The sequence below is a fragment of the Lycorma delicatula genome, chromosome 8, assembly GCF_047948215.1.
Source record: "Lycorma delicatula isolate Av1 chromosome 8, ASM4794821v1, whole genome shotgun sequence".
Lineage (NCBI taxonomy): Eukaryota > Metazoa > Arthropoda > Insecta > Hemiptera > Fulgoridae > Lycorma > Lycorma delicatula.
This window is the reverse complement of record NC_134462.1, coordinates 130,453,181-130,477,758: the sequence shown is the minus strand read 5'-3', so window position 1 is coordinate 130,477,758 and position 24,578 is coordinate 130,453,181. Positions and strand designations below refer to the sequence as shown.

The 24,578-nt window shown below is 30.5% G+C and overlaps 1 pseudogene; it reads right to left on the bottom strand.

Moving 5' to 3' along the window:
• The window catches only part of LOC142329531 (exonuclease mut-7 homolog), a 47,259-nt pseudogene that overhangs the window by 9,204 nt on the left and 13,477 nt on the right, over positions 1-24,578 (bottom strand).

Genomic DNA, 24,578 nt, shown 5'->3' with positions numbered 1-24,578 from the left:
TTTATAAGATATTATTACTCTTCACAGGTAAAGTTTCTCTTTGGTGATGCAAGATATAGTAATTGCCTCTCCTCTTCTTCAATTTATTTTTCAATGTGAGAATTTATAATTCTCACATTAGATCTCTGCATTGTCCATTTCCTGAAATTACTTCACAGATGACATAATACTTCAACTTATGTAACTATATGGTTCTAATTTAATGTTTATTATATTATCCATTGTTAATTGCATTTCATAAGGTTTGTTATATATAGTCGACTTGAATTATTTTTCTAAATGAATATAGAAGCATTTAAAAAAATATATATAGTTTTATTAATAACACAGTCATCAATTTATACGTAACCCTTAGGCTATGTAAAACAGTTTAAAATGATGTAAAAGATATTAAAAAAAAAAAAAATTACAAACAAAAAACAAACAGTGATAAAATAAAAATTATTTCAAATTCAAAAATTGTTCTGCAATTAAAAAAAATCTTTACAGTTTAAAAGAAACAAAATAAAAATATATAGTTGTACTTTTGTTATTTGTTATGAATGAAAACAAAAAAAAAATGTATGGCATAATAAGAAATAATATGGATTGTTACTTTTTTTAAATAAATCCCTTTAAGTACGTACACTTTGTTTTGAAGGTTTACTTTTAACTGGTTTCTTTCCACAGCTAACAATCACCTCAGTACAAATTTCATAAAATGGTATATTCTGCTTCAAACAACAATCCCTGAATACTCCATAAACTTCTAATAAACAGTATGCATCTAATGCTGTACCAAAAACGCAAGTGTTACAAAAAAATATATATATTTTATTTTCTATAGCAGTTTTATACAATTCTTTATGATAAATAAAAGTCATCTAAGAAATAATTACTTAAATAGAAACTGAAAATTTGTTGGAACAGGCTATAAGTTAGGAAAAAAATTAGATTTTTCTTCATTATATTGCAGTACATGAACATCAGTATTATTATAAATTTTAATTAAACTATAGTAAGTGCTAATTTAATCAATTATTAAATGATTTTTTGTAAACAGTTAAAAAGAGTCATAAGAAGCAGTCATAATAAGAGATGGGATTTCAACTATAAGTTAGCAAATTCTGTAAAAAGATATAAGAACACTATAATGGTGTGATTTAATTTAACAGAAAACTCTATTAGAGAAGAATTGGAATACAAATTTACCAAATAGTATGAGACAGGTACCATGCCGTTAGAGACGATATGAATTAGGAAAGACAAAGATGGATTTGCTGTTAGAAGAAAATGATATGATGATTGATAAGTTCAAACTGGATTAATAAGGAAGTGAACAGAAAGGAATATTAGTGCAGTGTTAAAAGGCAAAATTTTCTTGACTCTGAGATATGTCAGGAGTGATAGCCTAATGCACTATGATGTATTAAAATTAACAAAATGGAGAGATAAGGCAAGCAAAGCAAAGTGTTTCAGTGGCAAAAATAGTCACAAATTGTTTTTAAGAACAATAAATGGAGATTTAACAAAATCAATATGATTAATTTGCTATTCATTCATAATACTAATAATTTTAGCTAAATTAAATTGATTATAAAAATAATTTAAATGATAACTGCAGTGTTTTATTTTTAAGTGCAAAGCTCACAACTGAAAATAACTAAGCAAAATCAATTTTTTCATAGTTTGTTACTATTAGGCAAAAGTTATTTATAATATATTTTGTCATATATATTAAATGTAATATCAATTAATAATAGTATCTTAAACTAGAACTATCATTTTAATATAATAATTAACAGAAACTACTTAAAGTTATTAATAGGAAAATTACTTACCAACCTAACTGAATTGACTGACCAAGTTGGGAAAGATAGGACTGATTAAAAATTTAATTAAAATTAACATTTTTAAATAATAAATCATCGATGAAATATGAGGAGAAATTTCAACTGTTATGTTGGCAGACTTATTTTACATCCTGAGCTAAATTGATTGTTACCATAAAAGTGATAACTTTCAAATGTGATCCCAGTCAACCTTGGCATTTTTCACACACTAAAAATATTCATCTGCAGTACAGGTAACTGTAACTGGGGGCTATCTGTAGTTGACTGGGGTCCCTAGTTCATCTACAGGTATTTAGATGAATAAATAAGTTTAGTGTAAGCTACATTATAAAATATATAATTTTTTAAATAAATTAGAAGGGACGGCTGAAATGTAATGCACAGTGGAGTGTAACTGGAGAACTAAATGTCGTGCAAGGTGCAAGGTGCTGTCCTCAAGTAGTTTTATTCCCCTACTACTAACAAAACACACATTGATTTTCTGTCATCTGCTATTATTAGGAGTCAAGTATGCCTGCTATAACTCATTGAAAACATACAGTAATTGAATTTTTAACAGTAGAAAAAGTGTATACTAATAACATACATCATCATAATTTTATACTATGTACTATTACTATAATTTTTCTATATACTGTAAGTAAATGGGTAATAAAATTTTGCGTATGATAAGCTGGTAAAGTGAAAATTGAGGATAAATCTCAGTGGTCAACCAATTTCTGTGGTTGATGAAAAATACCAAAAGGAGGTAGATGAATTGATTCAAAATGATGCCGATACAATAATGAATCCTCACCCAGATTGTCAAATTGAAAGAACGAATAGGAAACATTATTGTACAACTGAGCTATTGTAAGTCTGTTTGCAGTGGGTGGCACACAAATTCACAGAAAAGAACAAATAAAAAACAAAAGGAATATTGTAAACAGCTTCTGAAACATTATCTTGATGAAGGAGATGACTTCCTTTTCAGTACTGTAACTACGATTGATTATTACAACCCAGCAGAAAAATTGCAGAGCAATTACTCATATGTGGTTTGCAACAATAAAAAAAAATCCAAAAACACAACCCTTGGGAAAAACAATTTTCTTGAAACGTTCTCGGATTCCAAACACGTTAATATGACTGACTGCCGGGAAGATGGGTAGACTGTAAATTCTGTGTAATACGCAAAGATGTTAAAACAGTTTAGGAGACACATGTGTCATGTTTGACAAACCATGAAGCTGATAATTCTGTAACATATTATGAACTTGAGATTCAATCCGATTCCATTTCCTACGTACTCACCAGATTTCCGACTTGTGATTTTCACTTACTTCTGTAATTAAAGTAGGATAGTAAGGGTATTTATTTTAGCAGAAATGATGAACTAAAATGGAGTCAGTGAGGTTGTATTTCAAAGAAAGAACCTGATTCACCGTTGAAATAAATGTTTAGCTATAAATAAATAGAAACTACATGGAAAAATAAATGTAAATTTCTGTAGAATATAAAATCTACTTTTACACCATATGTGTTCTTTTGACTCTTTTTAATTGTGAGCAATGAGTGATTGTGCATTACATTTCAGTCACCCCTCATTAAATATTTTTACAATAAACAATTTGTAATTTCAATAATATCTTTTGAGTGTTTGCTTTTTTTTCTTAATAATAAATAAGCTGAAGTAAAGCTAACTGTGTAATGCACCTGCATATATCTTTTGGGTTTTTCTGAGTGGTCTTCGTTCTCAGTCTGAAAACTGATCATCTTTATTAAGTTTCTTTCCAAAACAATGGTAGACCAACTGAGAAAGACTCTCTGGAGATGAATAATTGTACTCTGAAACAAATAACAATATGCATATTTAGGAGAACATGAAGCATAAATCAAAGAGCTAACTAATACATCTTTTTAAAGCTGTATAAAAGTAATCATCAGGATCTATTCGCCATCAAGACATAGAGAAATTAAAAAAAAAAACAATTTTTCTTGAATATCTTTGTTGTTCTGTCCTCCTTCAAGGCTATTTAATTTTGATTTCCCCTGAACACATTTAAATATACATCATATGTGTAAATTAAAAATCAGCATTTATGTAAGTTTGTAGTTTCAACTTCTCTTAAATTACAAAATTAAAAAAAAAAAAATAGAAAATAAACATAAATAATATTTTTTAAAACCAGAACTTAGGCAATAGTTTTCAGTTTTTATTTAAAAAATAATCCTTATCTTAAGGTAAAATATAGCAACAACATGTGAAGCCATATACATTCTGAGGCCATTCATTCTGTTATATGAGTAAAATCAAATACTAGTTAATTAAATATTACATCTTTGAAATGGACTGTAGATTTTCATTAAGTATGATAAAAATTATACCTGTTGAATTTTTCATTCGTTGTCCATCTAAAAATTTTCAGAACTTTTGAGAAGTTTTTAAAGTGAATATATAAAAAAAAAAGGCTACACACGCCGGTTTAGTCTACTGGTCTACAAATCATCGTAATATCAGCTAATTTTCCAAGTTGAGAGTTGTATGGTTCAAGTCCTTGTAAAGGCAGTTGCTTCTATATGGATTTGAATGATAGACTGTGTATACCAGTGTTTTTTTACGGTTGGGTTTCAAGTAACTACATATTTACTGGTATATTTATACTTGCATTGCACTACGTCTGCAGCTACATCAGACCTAGCAAGCCGGTAGCGGTAATTGCACTTGCCTATATATATACATACATACATACATACATATACACACACACACACATCCAGACCCAGCAGTAGCTGGAAAACAAAAAAAAAAAAAAAAAAGGCTATCATTTTTAGACCTGATTCCAAAGGTCTTTTATTTGACTGATTATGATTCACAAAATTCATAACAAAATGTTTTAGATTTTTATATGTTTTTAATAATTAAAAGTGCTATTCATATTTAAATGAATCTACCAAAGTTTATATCAGCATGTATTAAACTTTTCTATCTTACACTTTTTATCAATATTGATATCTTCACAACTTGTAGATTTTATGATTCAATGTGCTGGCTTTATTACGAACCTAGTTTAAACTTTAAACTAAAGGTAAGCAGCTTTTTTCACAATTTTTTTAAATGTATTATTTATTTAGAGATGGTGATCAATTTATTTACATTTATATCTAAAAGAAATAAAGCACTGTTGCGCCCTTTCTCTCTATGTCTACACTGTAATAATAAATTTTAAAATTTGTAATAAAAAATTTGTTCATTTTAACTTTAATCAAACAAGGTTTTGCAGAATCCTTGAATTTTAGGTTAGCACCATCAATTAATTATACACACATTTTAATTTGGTAACAGAAAGTTAAAAATGAATGTCAGTATGAAGTTTATGAGTTGAAGGATGCATAATTTCATCTAATCAATATTTAGATAATATGAAATATGTAATATGTAACAGCTGCAGAAGATATCTTCATAAAAAATGGAAAATTATAAAATTTAATGATTTAAGGTTTGGTCAATCATATTATAAATATAAATTATATAAACTATAATGAATAGAGCTATGAAATTTGAAAAAATATGGTTTTTCAATTTTATGAATTATAATCAGCCAAAGTAAGGCCATTGGAATCAGACCTCTAAAAATGGGCGGCTTTTTACACAGATTCACCCAAAAACTGCTTAAAAAAGAAGGGTTTGAGATATTTTTAAAGGCAATCAACATACACAAAATTTATATAGGTCAAATCCTTATGTATACTCTACAAAATTCTTACGGTTTGTTTCCAAGACATTATCCTTGAACTTGACTGCATCTAATATTTGATTGGATAACCGTTATTTTAAATTACATCCATAAATATCCATTTGACATTAAATTATATCAAGTAAATTTTTCTAATAAAAACAGTAAATTTTTAGGTATGAACACTGAAGATTACATCCTAATTACAAGAGGAGAAATAAAAATCGTTTATGGCATTATGTACCTTTATAATAATAATTTATAATCTTCTGAAGAAGTCCATTATAAATTACGCAGTTATCGACTAAGCCAACTGTAATCTGCATACGATGAAATTACATGTACTTTCAGTTAACAATTCTCACTAAAAGTTTTACCAATACACAATATTGGTTATGTTCTTACAATGACATATTTTTATGAATATAAGATAAAAAAGAAATTTCTAATGAAAAATAAATATTTTAGTAGCATTTAACTTCACTATTCATTTATAGCTCACCTATATGTAAAATGTTATTGAGTGATGTTAAATTTTCATTACTTTATGGACAATACAATTTAAAATCTCCTGATTTTTATTTAATGTATACATTTTTAATATTTAAATAAATTTAAACGCACACTCACAATCCCACAAACACCTTATTAGTAACAGTAGCTACTTAAAATGTTTTTTTTTTTTTTTTTAAATTTTAATAACATACAAGAACAAGAATAAATTGTCACAATATTACTCAAACACTAAGCATCAAAAACAAAAAGGTTTATTTTTGTTGGCTGTGGATGATTTTTCAGTAAAAAATTACAGGATACTTATGAAACTATCTTTTAAAACACTCACTACTGCCACAACTAGCGACTGGGAAACTACAAAAATAAATTGTATGAAATTAAATTGGTATGACTAGCCGTCAATCAATTTTCCATGTAGTAAATGACTAATCTCTGTGCTATCCTAATATGCATTGCTATTGATAAGGAACAGATTGAATACTTTTCAAAGTCTTACTTAGATAGAAATGTAACAGAAGGGAAAATTTTTTAATATGTTTTGACTCTGACGACACAGAAATGGAACTGCAAATAAATGCAAATATCTCTATGCATGTAATCTCTCTGAACAAATGGCAAAAGCAGTCACAAATGGTCAAATAAAAAATTGCTTGGTCAGGTGGATTAGCTACAATTTTTATCAGACAGACCGACAGACAAATGAATATATAAAATTTTAGTTAAATCCTTAAAATGCAGACAAAATTTGGCACCTTAAATTATAACACTTTCTACATTAAATTATCACACCAAACAAAAATATTAACTGGAACCATGTATAAATTACGTACCTGAATATGGAAGTTTAATTGACCAATCCTTTTCAAGTTTTCTCCATAAAACTGCCATATCAATATATCCTTTACCACTCAAGTTTATATCGCCTAAATAAAGATTCTGCTTCATCATATTAATATCGCAATCAATACCAAAACCTGCAAATAAAAATAATTATAATTACTATAAAGAGAAATCAACCTAGCAATCATAACTTTGTTAATAAGTACTAATGTGATTATTTTCATCTATTATTGTTATTGGGCAACTTAACTTAGCATACTGATATTGCTTAGGGAATGTTATCACTTTACATCAGATGCCAAAAATACAATGTAATTTTTTCCCCAAAAAATCTCTTTTATAAGAAAAACCAGTTGAAATATTAAAAGAAAAACTTAAGCTGTCAAGGTTTAATTTAAATACACAAAATTTAATTCTGTAAGAAGGCAGCTGAAAATATTGTTTGATCATTAAGAAACAATAGTAAGAGATATATTTATGAGTGAACAAATTGTTAAATAATTGAAATAATTTTACTTCTTACACACTTTTACCTAGAAATTAATTCTTATTTTATATAGAAGTTTGCAAATAATGATATTTTATTTCAAATCATTACCGCGTGAGCTCTTATAAGTTTACTTTATGTTTATAAAACATCTTGCAAATACGAATAAACCTTTAAATTAAGTAATCCAGTAGTTATTATTCTAATGAAGAAAATCAAAAAAAGTTACCAGTATTCTAGATTTACTGAAAAATAGGATATTAAATATTTAACAGTTAGGACACCACTAAAAATGTTTGCTATTGCAATTACGAATCCACTATGGTTTGATCTACCATCGTTGCCACACTGTAGTTTTTTATTTACTGTTGCACTTTTTACTTGATTTATTCAAATTAACAGTTTATGTGTATATGAAAAGAAATATGTAAATATATAAAACATAAAATTCAGTCAATTATTGTGTAAAAAAAATCTATTTAGTATTTATTTTTTGATAATTGACTGAATTCAGTTTTTCATTCTAATTTTTTATTTATTTTTTAATGTAACTGTACTTCAGTTAAAGAATTTAACAACCATGTAATTCCAACTAAGCTAACTTATTTATCTATTATGAAGTTAAAGAATTACTAATATAATTGTTATTTTATCTTGGACGTTGTTTTTAATGATTTTATTTATAGCTTCTATTTTCATAATCTAAGCCAAACAGGCAAATCCAAACCCATGAACAGACAAAAAAAAACCCACTGGAGATTAAAACTTTATAAAGAGAATCAAAAAATAATAATAAGGTTGTAAAATAAGTGTTGTCAATAACTGTGTAATTTTGTTCTTACAGTGGATTGTGTAATTGGATTATAATAAATACAATTAATATTGATTTTCATTGTTGTACAAGTAAAATTGAAATTCATGATGAATTTAATACACTAGTTCCTGATTGTTTTTACTTTCCCGTCTAGATAGTGCTATAGCTCTAGAAGGGAAAGTATTGTAATCGGTCCAATTTGAGCATAAGCAGTTTTCACTGGATTTTGACACCTAAGGAAACCAAAAAACCAGATGGAAATTTTCTGGATGTTAATGTTTGTATGTATGTGTGTTCGGGTTGGCCTTTAAATTACCTTATATCTCCAGTACTACTGAGACGATTTTGACCAAACTGAGTCAATGGTTAATACCTAAGATGTGCGCTATATAACTACAACTCTATACTATAACTCTAGAAGGGAAAGTATTGCAATCGGTCCAATTTGGGCATATGCGGTTTTCACCAGATCTTGACGTTTTGACATCCAAGGAATCCAAAAAACCGGATAGAAATTTTCCGGATGTTCCTATGTACGTTTGTGTTCGGTGTCGCACTCCTTATATTTCCAGAACTACTGGACCGATTTTAACCAAAATTGGTCAGAATACTTCTATATATGCCGCATTGATGCCATTAAATTTTTAACTTAAAAGGTCAAGGGGGTGAGGCTGTAGAACAAGGTCATCTTCAGAATCTTGTGATTTCCCCTAATTAAGGTCATATTTTTCTTAGGCACATTAATTAACAATTAAAAAATAACAATATTTGCAGAATCGCACCCACTCCCCAAAAAATGCTGTTGTAGTTGTCTGCTATGTTGTGACATCACAGGTGAGCGATAGAATTAAATAAATGAATAACATCTAAAGTGTAAAAAAGGTAACTCGGTCTGGCTGGGTCTTGAACTTGATCGCACGGTTGACTTGGTACCTGGTGCATTAAGCCATGAGGCTACACCAGTTTGCTGAAATGAAAAATATTATATTTAAATAAAATGATACAGATTTTAAATTAAGTTGTTTGTGTATGTGTGAAAGCCATGCATCAGAATAAACCCAAGTTGTAGGACTTTTCTGAACTTTAAGTACCAATTCAGGACACCAAAATGAGCAAAAATGTTCCTAATGATAGAAGTCCTATTTTGCTTTGATTTCTTTCTGGACACCATTTTGTGATTTTCAACATAAAAATTATTTCTCACAAATGGGTAAAGCTTTTTTTTTTCTTTTTCCTGTTTAGGCTCCGGGAATTACCGTTCTGGTATTACTTCAGAGGATGAATGAGGATAATGTGTATGAATGTAAATGAAGTGTAGTCTTGTACAGTCTCAGTTCGACCATTCCTGAGATATGTGGATAATTGAAACCCAACCATCTAAGAACACCGATATCCACGATCTAGTATTCAGATCCGTATAAAAGTAACTGCCACTAGGACTTGATTGCTGGAACTCTCGACTACCAAATCAGCTGATTTGGGAAGATGTGTTCACCAATAGAGCAATCTGGGGGGTTGAATGGGTAAACCTACTTTAATTAAATTTGCAAAACGATAAAAAATAACATAAAATTCTCCTTAAGATTAGATAAATATTTACTTAAATTGTCTTGTTGGTAATCTTATATCTTCTAAAAATTAATAGAACCTCCTATTTGGATGAAAGTAGGGACTGGTTTAACCTTTGTCTTCAACTTCCTACCTAAGACATTAGTAGGTATCTTTTAATGTTTTGGAATTCATATTTGCAAGTACTGTGTGCATATTTAAATTTCTGAAATTTATTGTATACAGGCTGAATTTATAAAAAAATTGAGGTAACATTTATTTCATCACTTGATGACAATAATTCATTCGATATCAGAAATTTATATTTGTTAGTATAAATGCTTAAGATTTTGACCATAACAATATATAATAAAACATTAAATTTTTCACATTTTTGGGGGGTAATTTTCTGCTTTAGAGCTGTTCCAGCAATTTACATTACATCATTTTGAAGAATAACTCTATCTTGGATTTCGTGAAAAACTTCCATAAAATTTAGTTATAGGATTTTTGTTTTAATATATTTTAGAAATATAATGAGTAAAACGTTTTTCCCCCAAAAATGAAATTAAATGCAAAAGTTTGACTGTATGAGCATCACACAAGAATCAACCAGCTGGTCCCTTTCAAATTTGCAAAATACATTCATTTATGTTGTCCCAGAGTAGATATTAAGATATAGATTGAGGCTTATCCCCAATGGAGGGGGGGGGGGAGGCGGGTGAAGTTGTGAATTAAAGATATTCATTAAAAAAAAAAATAATCCATTTAATTCATTATTATATTTCTGTCACCACAGCAACTGAAATAGGTTGTGGAATTTTCCTCATCAAAAGTCCGTGTACTTTAGTTACCTTAGTTAGTCCTATTCAGTCTTTTGTAATTTAGTTTCTTTTTCAGGTTTCTATAAAGTATGAATATATTGTTATTTAGCAGTATTAATCTCATAAATATTAGGAACAAACAATGCTGGGGGTCTAGGGGGTGGAGCCCTTAGGTTAGAGGGGAATGACGAGTGAAGCAAGCACTTTGTGGTTCAAGGAGTGGAACCCACTGTTCAAGGAGGACAGTGAGCAAAGCAAGCTCTGCAGTCCTAGGGGTCCAGGCTAGTTTATAAATAATATGACTTCATATTTATGTATTATTACTATCATATGATTTTTAATGAAATAAGTGTGAACAGAACAGCTTTTAATATTATTGTTTTATCGCTATTGCTGACTGCAGAATAGTAGTGAGTGTTTCCCTTCAATCTATAAGATTCTAAATTTTAATCTTGATCAAACTTCATATTTCATGAGTTTTAAAAAACTTATTTCTATCATAAAAAAGTGAAACTAATTGGATATCAGCCAGTAGTTAAGAGGATAATAAATAAATATATTTAAATGATTAAATAAAGTAATTTTTTCGTATTAATTGAATACAATTGTGGGCTCAGTTAGTATCTAATAAGTGATTGTGTAACTGAGGTATTGTATATAGGTTTACAGTAAATATCGTTTATAGTGACTAGGAGCGGACAATTTTAGGCCATTATAACTGATAGTCACAATAACAGATGTTTAGGTAGGTTAGTGGTACTACTTTAATATGCCATATTCACAGGTACTGTAATACAGTAAAATAATAATAATTTCTGTATATTATTAATAATAATTATTTACTTTTAATATAAAAAAATATATATATTCAATAACAAATACAAATACAGTAGAGTAAAAGAAGACAGAAAAATTGTAAAAATTACTTTTTCTGCAAAAAGTTGGTTATTTTGCTTTGTTTCGAATATGTGTTATAATAGTTTTTGAATGTTCTTTTCTAAATCGAAACAAACACTCTTTGTTTCTTCATTAGCAATTTCTCTAAGTCTGAGAAACCGGCAAATGGTTTTCATTGCTGCTAAAACTTCAGGAAGATTTGGTGGGTTGATATCTTCATCATTGTCGCTATTGTTACCTTCGTTATCATTATCTACATCCCCGTCTATTTCTGACAGTACTAAAGCCACTACACCATCATCTATTACAGTTTCATGCATTCCTAAATCCTTGTCAACCTCTTGATAATCTTCAAACAATGCATTTGAGAATGATTAGTTTTGGAGTCTATTTCCCCATTCTGCTAAAGACTCTTCTTCACATGCAATGTCAGTAATTTTGCCAGACTGTAATAAAAATCCTGCATGTTGAAAGCAAAATTTTACAGTCAGCGGAGAACCCTCATTCCATGATATTTCTACATAATTGTAGCATCCGGAATAGTTACTTGTGTTTCCTTTTTTTAAACTAAATCCTGTATCATTTGCAAAATTAGGTGTTTTTTATAATCAACTTTTACCAACTTGATCATGACTTGATCTAAGGGTGTAAGACTGCTGTTGTTTTCGGTGGTAAGAACACTTACTTTATACACAAAATATTTTCAACATGTGGATGAGCCAGACAGCTGTCAGTGAGCAGCAGTATTTTGTCCTTTACAATCTTTAATTCACAGCCCCATTTTCATAACCAAGATATAAAGATATCACTTGTCATTCAAGCTTTCTTGTTACTTTCGTACATAACAGGAAGCGATTTCAAAATTTTAAAACATCAGGGTTTAGCACTTTTCCATATAACAAGAAGGCTTTTTTTGTCAGTTCCAGTCATACTTGTAAGAATTGGTACTAGTCTTTCTTTTCATAATTTTTCCCCAAACATGTCTCACCTTTAAACTGAAGGGTTCTTTCTAGTGGCAGCTAAAAAAAAAACTGGATTCATCAGCATTATAATTTTTTTCATCCAAATAGCCCTTTTTTAATTTTGGCCAAATGGTTTCTAGTCATTTTTCTGACACACCGGTTGGAGCTGCTGCGGCCTCGCCGCTTTATTTTCCCCGACACAATATCATGACGCTGATGGAACCATTGCATCCAAGCTGAAGTTATTTCAAGTGGTTTACTGAATTTTTCTGAAAAATCATTCACCTTAATTTGCAATAAAGGGCTGCTAATAGAGATATCACTAGCCCTCTAGTACTAAACCCATTTTAACAGTGCTTGGTCTACATCATTATGTTGACTACGCTGTAATTTTTTTTGATTTCATAAAATTTATTTCAAAATTTTTCTTAATTTTTTCACAGTTCTTCCATATAGCCAATACTGTTGAATGACCTATGCCTAATTCTTGGGGAATGTCCTTATTAATTTCAGCATTCTGTAACCGCCAGATAATGGGCGCCTTTTCCTCTTTCATGAATGTTCGCAAAGTAATAATTAAATCATTATTAAATGAATTACACAGGATATGTAAAATAAAATACTGTACCCACACAATATGATACGCTCACAGCAAAAGATTAATAACTGAAAGTGGCTGCTACATTTACATAATCTCGTACAGGAAGAAGATAAGAGAAACAAGAACTATTATAGTACATATGCAGGTAAAAAAGAAAAGGTGACTCATTTTAATCATCAAAATATTTCTGTAGCTACAATGAAAAGTATACTACGTTACTGATGAGTCACTTTCATTCTTCATTATAAGCGATAAAATGATGCATTTGCAGTTGAAAAAATTAGTCATAATAACCGATATGTCACAACAGCTGATGTAATTATAACCAATACACATACTGTATTTATGTATTAACAGCATACCAAACCAACCAAGAAACAAATTTTTGGTCACTATATCTGATACGTCATTATATCCGATGTCACTATAAACAGTACTTACTACTTAGATTTATTTTTCTAAGCATTTGGCACCATTGGTATTAATACAATTGTATAAATTAAAGTTCCACTTACCAACAATTTTCAAAATACTTCTAAGTACTTTCGAAGATACTAGTCCATCATCAGGAATTTCTTATAAGATGTTAGTTCAAAATTTATATGTATAATTATATTTAAATTAAAACTGTTATATTCCTAATAGTCAGTCGTAAAAATTTTAATTTAAATATAATTATACGTATGACATATGAATTTTGAATTAACATCTTATAAGAAATCCCTAATCATGGAGTAGCATCTCCAAAAGTACTTGTAAATATATCTGAAAATTTTTGGCAAGTGGAACTTTATACAATGATACTTACTGTATTTATAAAATACCACTATTTACACTGATTTTAACCATTTCAAAATGATTCATAAAACAATAATTACATAACGATAATAATAATAATAAAATAGCAATCACTTTTTATTATTGATTACTTTTTTGAAAGTAGGAAAAAGTAGGTAAATGTTGGAAAGGACAACCCAGAAAATATGTAAAAAAAAAAAAAAAATAGAAATTCGGCAAGGCTTAATATTTGACAAAAGAAAATTAAGGAATTTAAATGTTTTCAGGATAAAAAACCCCAAAGAACAACTAAAGGGAATAAATGGTCACGAGGAAGGAAAAACTCCTCTGAACATATGAGAGATCACTGAAGAAGAAATAAACACAACAAAAACAAAAAAAAAATTGTTATCTTTTGTGGTTCATGGCTGGCTGGCAATGAAAAAAAAAAGCTGACAACACAGTTGTAGGACTTTTCTATAACTGTGAATTTATAGTGATGAACATACACCAGTACTTTTATATTACTTAAAATATTGCCAAAATAAATATTTTATAATTAAAAAAATTGATGTATAGTGACTTATAAAAAGTAACGATATATTCAAAGTTACAAAGAAATAATTACCGAGCTTTATAATGTTTTCATTTCCAAATATATGAGAGCCAAATTTATACCACCAATGTGAATTTCCTTTTATTGCTATTAAATCAAGTATATAGACTTTATCAAGAGTAGCGATCTGTAGTAATGCAAGACTTGTTGTTACAGCACCGAATGCTGGTTTCCATTCAGCATCAAAACCTATCATTTCTACACCATTCAGTTCGTCATCTAGCATCCACCTTAATTTATGTTCATTATCAATAACATGTATGAATTCCTCGGGTAATGGAAAAAGATGATAACTTTCTTTTTTAATGTCATCATCCCAATTTTCTTCAGTAACTCTGCTACTATTGGCTGATACGATTTGACGATTCCTATAAAAATTACAAAAAGAAAGCGTTCAGTACAGATGCATTATTCATATACCTTATACTGTTACTACATAATAACAGGAGGTGGGAATCTATAAGGAACTGGATTATTACTTAATAAAAAACATGGTAACTATACAGACATGTAATTATAACACTTAACCGTGGAAAAGATAAAAGAGAAAGACAGATTTTACTCTTACAAGTAAACATCCTTACTTGCAGATCTATTGACCTTTTTCTTTAACAATATGCTAAGTTAGATCAGTAATTAGATTAATAAATATAATAATTCAAATGGCATCTGTTTTTAAACTTCTTTTTTTTATGTCAGATTTCACATCATAACTAAGGCAGCAGAATTTAATAATTCATTTTATTTAGTTAAGCGAAAGGTTATATTTTTTTAGATATATTTACTTTTAAAAAAATAATGCAAACTATTATAAACAACAAATATATAAATTAGCAGTCGATAAAAAATCGAGCTACATGAATTTCCATATCAACAAGACTACTTACAATACTGCAAGTTTATTGGTTCATAGGTACAAGTGATTCAGCGGTACCGCAAAATTTAAACAGAATAAAATATCCCTGGATTATTCTCTTATCTATGAAAAAATAGCTAAATAATAATGCATTTTTCTAGTTCTTGCCTACATCCTCGGTTCTCAATTTCATAATTTAATTTTATGTGTCACACATTGATGTAAAGATATACTTAGGTAAACAGACTGAAGAAGCCATGTTTACTTCATCACCATATTAAAATATTTTGTACTTATTCAAATCTTGTGACCAGATGTATTCACAATTTTTTCACAGACACATACACACACAACATACTTAGGGTAAAAGACAATTTAAATATCTAAACCCCATGTCACTTGCAGCTTTTCATAATGAGGTTTGTTTACTATCTTTTTGTTCCTGTTACTTTATTATACCTGATGAAGAATTCTCTAAAACATGGTGTAACACATGACACTGATGGTGGTAAAAATCAGACATTGGCAAAAATTATATTTAAGAAAACCTGGTGTTTTTTATAAAGAAAATATATAAGGTAGAAAGATGTACAGACCAGATGGACATGTAACTTTACATACAGAGGTGTTCAAAAAAATTGTACTCACTGTTTGCTAGTCCATATCTTGTAACAAATTTGACTTGATGTGACAATTTTTGGCACTGAGAAAGGGTTATGGTATGTGTTTGAAATCGCCACCAGCAGCTTCTATACGCCCATGGTGCTGAACTGCACATTGAACTACAGCTGATAGTGTATCTGTCGTAATGTCAACACTTGACTCTACAATTATTTCACGTAGCTTGTCGACTGTTGCTGGTTTTTGTCGATACATGTCATTCTTGACGGTCCCCTACAGGTGGACTGAGGTGGGTACTCAACAACATCTCTTTGACCTACCCACTGTCCAAACAGAGTTTTATTTTATCAAGTTGGAGTTTTATCAAGTTCAGAGTTTTGAGATCTTGATGGTAGTGAGGTGAGGCTCTGTCTTGTTACACATAAAAAAGTTCATCACCATACAAGTTCTGGATGGCAGACAAAACCCTTGTCTGTAGCATATCAAGATACGCCTCACCAGTTATGGTACCCTCAAAGAAAAAGAAACCAATAAAATCATGCACTGATATAATAGACCACCCTACACACAGCAACCCTCAGTAGATTCACTGCCCTGTCCAGATAAGCGTGAGAATTTTCAAACGCCCAGTAGACACAATTGTGGCAGTTCATGGTACCATTAAGTTTGAATTGCACCTCATTAGTTCACACAAACTTCCCTGCAAATTCCTCATCCTTGCCAACCACGTGCTGAAACCATTCACAGTACTCCATCCTTCGATCTGGGTTGTCCTCATTCATCGCATGTAGCTGTTTTTGAATGCACATTTTCCACTCTTTAGAATGCATATTACACTTGACCGGCTCACCCCATTTTCCACATGCTCCCTGGTTCACTGATTTTTGCAGTGATCGAGTAAAATGTTGCAACACTGCACCAATGGATGCTGGACTTGCAGCTGTTCGCGGTTGGCCAAATCTTCCCTTGTTCCAAACTCTCTCTGTCACTGCCGTTGTACCTCGTGAATGTTCTCGAACTTCCAGTACCATCAGTACAGCCTTGCATTCAACAACTATAAATGAACCTCAGTCATTGTTGCTACTCGACTGTCTTCTGCTGCATTAGTTAGTATGACTGGCTTGTTTCACCACCAACCACCAGCACAGTATAAATTGCCAGGTCCACCTACCACAACAAATTTAATACCTTAGACTACACTACACATTAGATTAGTGAGTGAAGTCTTTTTGTTTAGATATTATTTAATTATAAACAGTGAGCACATTTTTTTGGACCCCTTTGTATATTTTGTAACAGTGATCTGATCAAGGTTTTACCATAGTTTCCATTGATCAACACAGGCAAAGTCTGTGAAGATTCTTTTTACTTCCTTGTATGAAGTAAAGGAAGTATTGTGACCACAAACAATTTTGGTTTTCAGATTTCAATGGAAATATCCATTTTGAACATCCCTGAATCCATTTTGACTAGTTTTTGTGTGATGTCTGTACATACGTACCGTACATATGTATCTTGCATAACTCAAAAACTATTAGCCATAGGATGTTGAAATTTTGGATTTAGGACTGTTGTAACATCTAGTTGTCCACCACCCTTTTTGATTGTAATCAACTGAACCAAAAGTGTCCAAAAAAGCCCAAAATCAACAAAAAAACCTGGATTTTGGACTTTTTTCACTGGTTCCAGTTATAGCCAAATAAAATGTTTGGATTTTAGAAGGGGAAAGCATATCGGTTCAAATCTTCATCTCCTTTTTTGTAACTTTTTTTTTTAAATTTAAATATATTGATTTATTAATAATTATTAACCTCCGATTGTAAAAATGTTTTACAATATATAATAATTCAATAATAAAAAAATAAAAAATATCAGAAGTTACTAATGAAATAAAATTTTATGTATGTTTCATTTTAAAAAAATGTGTATACATAACTGAATAGGCGTACAAGGAAGTCATGTGATGCCCACATCAGATTTTTTGTTTTGTACAAGGAAAGCACATCTACACAGCATTCCTCTAGATTCCTAAACAGCATTCTCAAGCATTCTTGATGTGGTTTACAGAGAATACAATTATTAATCCATTCGAATTAAGTATTTATTTAAAAATAAAAAATTTAAGTTTAGCACATAAAAAGGTTAGGGAAAATCAACTACTAGAGCAAATTATGATCTACAATAACTATTAAAATTTATTACTAAATAACAATTAAGTTATTTATTACTATAACTACTTTCCCCCCAAACATATGAAGAAAATAGATAACATGTTCATAATACCTTTTATCTGCACTAGAATTCCATATTTCTTTTACATTGTAAGGTGCATCATCAAAAGGAATTTTATAAAATCTTGCCCAATATAATGCTTCATATTCATCACTGTATTGACACAATAACACTAATAATTCTTTTTGCATTTTTTCTGATGATCCTACAGCATCTATGACCACCTCTCGCCAACTATCTCCACCTGGTGAAAAAAAGGAATTAATTTCAATAACAGTTAAAAAAGATACTAATATTCAAACAAGAACAAAATAAACTAGTTTCAATTATACAAGGAAAACTACTCACTACTAGTCCTTGTAAATACTCTGTACAACCAATTTACAAAGGCGAGCAAAAAATTATCTACATTTACACTATAAAACACCTGCAAGGTTGTCATACTGCCTTCTATGCACGTGTACTTAAGAGTCGGTATGACTGCAGTCATGCATGCAAAATTTGATCCCAATTGTGTAATTTACCTTCTGGTTATTACCGTGTAAACATGTCTGCTCCACTAGCAGTTTACACCAAGGACGAACGACAAGCAGTAATCAATTTTCCAGTTGAGTGTGCGAAGGGAGCTGAAATTAAGCATAGGCTTATCACAATACAGAGACAGTGCTTTATCATGTAAAAGTGTTTTTTTTGTGATTTAAGAAGATTAAAAGTGACACATGAAGAAGCATGACGCCTGTCAATCTTAACCACACATGATAAGATTCAGCAAGTTCAAGAGAGGTTCTAGCAAGTAGGCGAGTAACCATCGATGAGGTAGCTTCTTCTTTAACATCAGTCATGGTTCTGCCCATCTACTCATCCATGAGGAGCTTGGCTTCCATAAAGGCTGTGTGTGATGTCAACGGTGATGAAAGGTGGGTTTATCACTATGAGTTAGAACCAAAATGCCAGAGTAATGAGTGGAAACACCTGGATTCTGCAGTGAAGAAAAAATAAAGACTGTGTCATCAGTGGATAAGGTTATGCTAACCATTTCTTGGAACACAAGGGGCCTATTGTAAGATTTCACTGAAAAGGGGACTACAATCAATAGCTCGAATCAAAACAAGCTGAAGCCAGCAATTCACAGGAAACAATGAGGTATATTTTCGAAGAAAGTATTGTTGTTACACAACAATGCTCGCCCACACACAGCTCACCACACTGTTCAAACCATCAATTGAAATTTTTAAGTACTGGAACATCCTCCATACAGCCCAAATCTTGCTCCTTCTGACTTTCATCTGTTTGGACTGTTCAAGATGTTTTGCAAGGTCATCGATTTTCCACAGACTTAAGATGTGCAGAAAGTGGTGCAAAAGTGACTTCAAAACAAATTGAAAACCTTCCTCTTGGAAGGAATACGCAAGCTTGTGGACTGCTGGATCAATGCATTAACAAGGGAGGTGACCAAGTAAAAAACTGATGTACATGTTGAACCCCTACCTTTTGTGTAAATAAATTATAGAAGGAATAGTGTAGATAATTTTTGACTCGCCCTCGTAACACAAAAATCAGTAATTTCTTCTTTGAGCAATGAAAACAAAAACTTACTCCATTATTACTCCACTGTTTTATAAATTAGGTTTCATTATTAATTAGCTACATTATTACACAAATACAAAATGCATCAGATCATTCTGCATCTTACTTTATACTCAGAATGATCACTTTTATGGTTTGAGAGTAAAGTATCATATGTAAAGAAAAATATACCTACACATTAATTTTCTTATTCAAGAAATATTTAGTGCTTCATCATTTAATGTTTAATTTAAATTTATTTATATTTTGTAATTTCTATTATTTACTTTCATTATTTCTATTATTCTTATTTTGACAATCTAAAGTATTTCTAATTACTTTCGACTAGCACCCCGTCATGGTTCCCCTGTCACTTCAAAAATTAGAAATAGCTTTTTAGTGAGCTGTTGCTCTCAGAGGTTTGCTATTCATAAACCTACCAGATGATAAAGTAGATTAATTTGGATGATTAACTTTTCAGTTATTAAATATATAAAATGGTCATTCCCTTTAATTTTAATATCAAACTAATTAGTTTTTACATCTATTTCAATAATAATAAAAAATTGATCTTTTATAGACAATGACAATTCAGTAAATTCCATAATAACTGTCTGAAGCAATTGATATCGACATATGACAGACATGATTAATATAGATGATATTAAATTTACTAAAAAAAGGTTTTAGGTTATCTATTTATACTTTTCTTTATTTATTTATGATTTATACAGTAGTGAGATTGGTGAGGTTTGGATTGTGGTAAACATTCTGGGGTTATAAGAAAGCTACAGTTAAAATTTTGTAATAATTGGTTTAGTTTATTGGAAACAAACAAAAAAGTCACTTTTAGTCAGTCCATTATCTATGTCTCTTAAATGGGACTGTTAGGGTCTTGGAGTCCTCTCAGTACTTTTTCATATGTTCCCATCTCCATGCACTTTTTGGTTTTGTAAATGTTCATGTTGTGAGTTTGAAGCAAGTATTTATACTTGATTTTTTGTTTAATTTTATCTTGTCTGTGGTGACTTTTGGATAAGGCCAATTTCCTTCAGATCCTCTCTTATTTCTCTGATCCATCTGCATCTTGTGTTGGTGTTTATCAAGTCAAGATTGTAATTTTTTTCCTGGGCGCACACGAAGTATCAATATCAGTGCTCAGACATAATATTTATATAATAAATTAATAAATAATAAAAGTACAAAAATTAAACTAAAAACCCGAAAGTGAATTAAAACTACAATGGAATATTACATCAATAATCTAAATTAAAAGAATAAAATTACCATTTGCTACATACCAAACGGTATAAATACTACTGAATTACCAGAAAGCTACTACTGAATACTGAAATATATTAATATAAACGGACAACCTTGAGAAATCATGAAAGATTAGATAACACTGTTTCATTGTTACCCAACATACTTCACGTCAGTCCCTAGTTTAAACTTGTGATGCAATGCTGCACAACAGATACAATCCACAAGAAGAGCCCTGTGGTGACACAGTGTTCATAAGAGGATGAAGTTTATTGTCGATGGTAGCATTCCATTCACTTTGCCACTCATTATGAACCACTCTCTTCAGAAAATAGATAAGATCACTCGAGTCAATATGATTGGTGAAACAAGATTGGCTGGAAACAAGCCTTTTTTTGTTGCACTATCAGTATGCTCATTGCCTGAAATTCCAATACAGCTAGGGATCCAATAGAAGCTCACAACTGAATTACATTCAGTCTTTCAAGAAATAACACTCTAAATCTTACATGCAATAGAGTGTACATGTCACTAAGCACCAGTAAGGTACTCATGAAATCTGAGCAGACAGACGTGTATTGAAATGTTGGGCTAATTATATTTAAGGCCTTATTAATAGCATACAGCTCTGCAACAAAACTACTGATGATGCTGAGAAGGCCAAACATGCATGTTGTGTTGCCAACCAGAAAAACACAACCAACAAAATTAATGTTTTTAGAGCCATCTGTATAAACTACAGCATCAGGATTCATGTTATTTATAATATTATAAAATTTTTCTCGTAAAATAACAGGATTTGTGTTCTTTTTATGATACTGACAAAGACCAAAGCAGTAATTAACAAGAGGATGCCAACGGGGGATAATGGAGGTATCTGTATATTTACTGCTAAGAAAAGAAATTGCACTGTACTAGCTGTTTCAGAAATCTTGAATCTTGCATCCTTATGATGTGTTCAAAAAATCCTATTCTCCTCTTATGCATGGTATCAGTGATAAGTTCTAATTCTTTGTACATGAATTTGATGGGCACGATCCATCACTCCCTATCCTTCTGGTACTTTTTGTTGATGCAGGTTCTTCCAACTCTTCTTTTGATTTTCTAGAGTCTGTCAGTCTTTGATTATTCATTCAAGTGGAAGAGTGTTTCTGCTGCATATGTGGCTTCCAGTTTATAACTGTTGTAGTATCTTATTTTTGCATTTATGGATAATTTTTTTTCTGTAGGTGCAAAGGTTAATTTTTGTGATTTAGCTAGTTTGTTTATTCTTGTTTAGGTTGTTTATTATTATTTCTCCAAGGTATATAAATTTGGTTACTATTTTAACTTTATTATCGTTTATGTTTGAGGCATAATCTGTCTTTTAGTATGATATTTTATTTACATTGATTTGAAGTTCTGATGAAATTTGCTAGAAGTACCAAATCATCGGCGAAACCAAGGCAAGTTTGTTTTGATTTTTTGCCCTATTTTTATTTTTTGGGGCATTTTTTAGCCATTCCTTCATTACCATTTCCAGAGCACAGCTGAATATTAGTGGTGAGAGTCCATCGCCTTGGTCCAGTCCTGCTTTGATCACAAATGGTTTCAAGAGTTTGCCTCTGAATTTCACTTTTTTCTAAGTGTTTATGAGGGTCAGTTTTATCATGTTTATTAATTTGGGATGTAGTCCGAGGTGTCTTAGAATTTTTAGTAGGGATTCTCTGTGGATGCAATCGTATGCTTTCTTGAAGTCTACAAACATTATCACCATGTCTCCGCTTCTTTTCTGTTATAATCCATTATTACCCCAATCCAGGTTCATGATCTGCTTTGGACAGCTTTTCCAGGGTCTGAAACCTCCCTGTTATTCTTCTAGTTCTTTCTTGAGTTGTAAACCGATCCTGATGAGGATGATTCTTGTAAGAATTTTATACGTTGAGTCTAAGAGTGAGATTCCCCTGTAATTGTTAGGGTTTGTTCTGTCTGCTTTTCTGTGTAGCATATGGATGAGGGCTGTCATTCAGTGTTCTAGTACTTCTTCTTTGCCTGAAGGGCAATTTTTGCTGGTCTTCCTGCAAGTTTCTAGATCTCTACAAAAGTCTGATCTTCTCCCGTCCCTTTGTAATCCTTCATCTCAGTGTTTGGTAGACTTTTTTTATTGTGGGAGGATTGATGTTTTCTGGTGTTGTTGTTATTGGGGTACTGGTCAAAGTTCAGGAGTTCTGTCGGATTTATTTAAGGGTTTGTTGAAATATTTAGCTAGGATTTCCCCGTTATTTTTATTGTTATGGGTTAGATTATGGCTTTCATCCTTCATTAGTAGGGTTGGGGGTTCGTATTTTTTTTAAGGTTTTGTGGTACTGTAATAACTGTGTTTTGTTGAATTCTTCTTTTATTTATTGCAGCACATCTTTATGGTGTTGCATTTTTATTTGCCTTAGGGTTCAGATGGTTTCTTTTCATTGTTTTACTACTAGATTTGGAAGGATATTTCTGATTTTTGGAAGTAGCCATGTTTGTTATCTCTTCTCCACTGTTTCATTGCATTTGCTGTTCCCAATTGATACTTTTTATGGTGTTTTATTGGAGCCAATTCTTCTGCGATTTGTTTCAGGTTGCTGACTAGGTCAGCCACCTGAAATTTAGTTTATCTGTAATTGTTATTTTATTCAGTTGCTTTTCTGTAATTTTTATCTTAATTAGTTGGGTAGGGTAAATTTTTCTTTTAGTTTTAGGGTCTTGGTTTTGTTGGTTCCTTTGAGGAGTGAATTTAATTTTAACTACATAGTAATCTGAGCCTTCGCAGAGAACTTTTACATTGTATAATTCTTTGCAGTGATGTTTGTCCATGAAGACATGATCTAGTTGCCATTCTCCTTTAGTACGGTCAGAGTATTACAAGGTTTTGAGTTTTTGAAATTTACTCTTGAAATTATATTGTAGTCTCTACATCTGTCTCTTTACATAACAGTAAGATATTTGTCATATCATTAAAAAATTGCATGTTCAAGGTCATTAGATCATTCTGAATTTTTATTTTCGAGGGCTCAGATATATATGTATTCAGAAAAATGTTTGAATGAACAGTTCATTTTACTCATTTATAAGAGAAACTGATAAAATACTATTTAATAAAATAAAATTAGGATAACATTCATAATTAATGTATATTAATAATAAACACAGTATAGTATATTACTTTTAATTTGTTGAATTATAGTTACCCAAATTAATGAATTCACCTTAGCAGTCAAAAGTTAAAAACAGATATTCTCATCTTAATAATAATAATACATTTTCACTTTATATTGAAGATTTATACTGAAGAATAAGTTTTTCTGGTTACTTTATCAAAATAAATTTTTTTTTATGAAAGAACTGATGTGGAGTTATCTCCAAAAATGTTTTCATCTACATAAAATAAGAATGCATTGTTAAGGTGGAAATTTCTTCTTAAACTTTTATTGCTTTGGTTAACTCATTAATTTAGATAACATTAAATAAAAGTATAAAAAGAAATGTATAAGTATAAAATTTTTATAAAAAGAAATGTTCAAGAAAATCATACACTGATAATAAACCTAGATAGCAAATTCATTAGCTAAAGAATCATCAGTAGAGAATC